Genomic DNA, 2,127 nt, shown 5'->3' on the forward strand with positions numbered 1-2,127 from the left:
CGATCTCCTGACCTCGTGATCCGCCCGTCTCGGCCTCCCAAAGTGCTGGGATTACAGGCTTGAGCCACCGCGCCCGGCATTGGTACCAATCTTACTGAAACTATTCAAAAGATAAAAAGGGAATCTTCTCTAAATCATTCCATCAAGCCAATATCACCCTAATCCCCAAACCAGAAAAAGACATGACAAAAAAAAAAAGTAAATATTTCTGATGAACATAGATGCTGATAAAATTATCAGCAAAATCCTAGCTAAGCAAATACAACAGCATATCAAAAAGATAATACACCATGATCAAGTGCATTTTTTACCAGAAATGAAAGGATGGTTTAACATATGCAGGTAAGTAAATGTGATATACCACATAAACAGATTTAAAAACAAAAATCACATGATTATCTCAATAGGCTCAGAAAAAAATCTGACAAAATCCAGCATTGCTTCAGCATTAAAACCCTTAACAAAATCGGCATAGAGGGGACATAGCTTCAGGTAATAAAAGTCATTTATGACAAACCCACAGCCCACATTATACTGAATGGGAAAAAGTTGAAAGCATTACTCCTGAGAGCTAGAACAAGACAAGGATGTCCACTTTCACCACTTCTATTCAACATAGTACTGGAAGTCAGCCAGAGCATTCAAATAAGAGAAAGAAATAAAGGGTATCTAAATTGGAAAAGAGGAAGTCAAACTGTGACGGTTCATTGATGATATGGTTGTATACCTAAAAAACACTGAAGACATCCAAAAAACTCCTAGATCTGATAAATGAATTCAGTAAAGTTTCAGGATACAAAATCAATGTACACAATTCAGTAGCACTACCATACACAAACAGCAACCCAAACTAGGAATCAAATCAAGAACTCAACCCCTCTTACAACAGCTGCAAAATAATAATAATAATAGTAATAATTAGGAATATACTTAGCCAAGGAGGCAAACGATCTCTACAAGGTAAATAACAAAACACTGTTGAAATAAATTACAGATGACACAAATGGAAACACATTACATGCTCATGGATAAGTAGAGTGACTATTGTGAAGATGACCATAATAATAAAAACAATCTACAAATTCCATGCAATTTCCATAAAGATAACATCATCATTCTTCACAGAACTAAAAAAAATAAAAAAGACAATTATAAAATTCATATGGAACTGGAAAAAGCCCGCATAGCCAAAACAAGACTAAATAATAAGAACAAATCTGAAGGGATTGCATTACCAACTTCAAACTATACCAAAGGGTGATAGTTATCAAAACAGTGTGATACTGGTATAAAAATAGGCATGTAGACCAACAGAATAGAATAGCAAACCCAGAAATGAACCAAAATACATACAGCCAACTAATTTTTAACAATGTTAACAAAAACATAAAGTATAAAAAAGATACCTAAGGCTGGGCGTGGTGGCTCATGCCTGTAATCCCAGCACTTTGGGAGGCCAAGGCAGTTGGATCACCTGAGGTCAGGAGTTTGAGACCAGCCTGGCCAACATGGTGAAACCTCGTCTCTAATAAAACTACAAAAATTAGCCAGTCACAGTGGCTCATGCCTGTAATCCCAGCACTTTGGGAGACTGAGGCATGTGGATCACTTGAGGTCAGGAGTTCAAGACCAGCCTGACCAACATGGCAAAACCCAGTCTCTACTAATAATACAAAAAAAACTAGCCAGGCATGGTGGCACGTGCCTGTAATTCCAGCTACTCAGGAGGCTGAAGCAGGAGCATCGCTTGAACCGAGGAAGCAGAGGTTAGAGTGAGCCAAGATTGTGCCATTGTACTCCAGCCTGGGCAACAAGAGCAAAACTCTGTCTTAAAAAAAAAAAAATTCTGTTAAACAAATGGTGCTGAGATAATTGGTAAGCCACGTGTAGAATAAGAAAATTGGATCTTCATCTCTCATCCTGTACAAAAGTCAACTCAACATGGATCAAAGACTTAAATCTAAGACCTGAAACCATAAAAATTCTAGAAGATAACATCAGAAGAACACTTCTAGACTTTTGCTTAGGCAAAGAGTTTATAACCAAGAACCCTAAAGCAAATGCAAAAAAAAAAAAAAAAAAAAAAAAAAAAAAAAAAAAAAAAAAAAAAAAAATATGTGATACATT

Source organism: Rhinopithecus bieti, unplaced genomic scaffold (assembly GCF_001698545.2).
Source record: "Rhinopithecus bieti isolate Rb0 unplaced genomic scaffold, ASM169854v2 scaffold_31514, whole genome shotgun sequence".
NCBI classification, from domain to species: Eukaryota; Metazoa; Chordata; class Mammalia; order Primates; family Cercopithecidae; genus Rhinopithecus; species Rhinopithecus bieti.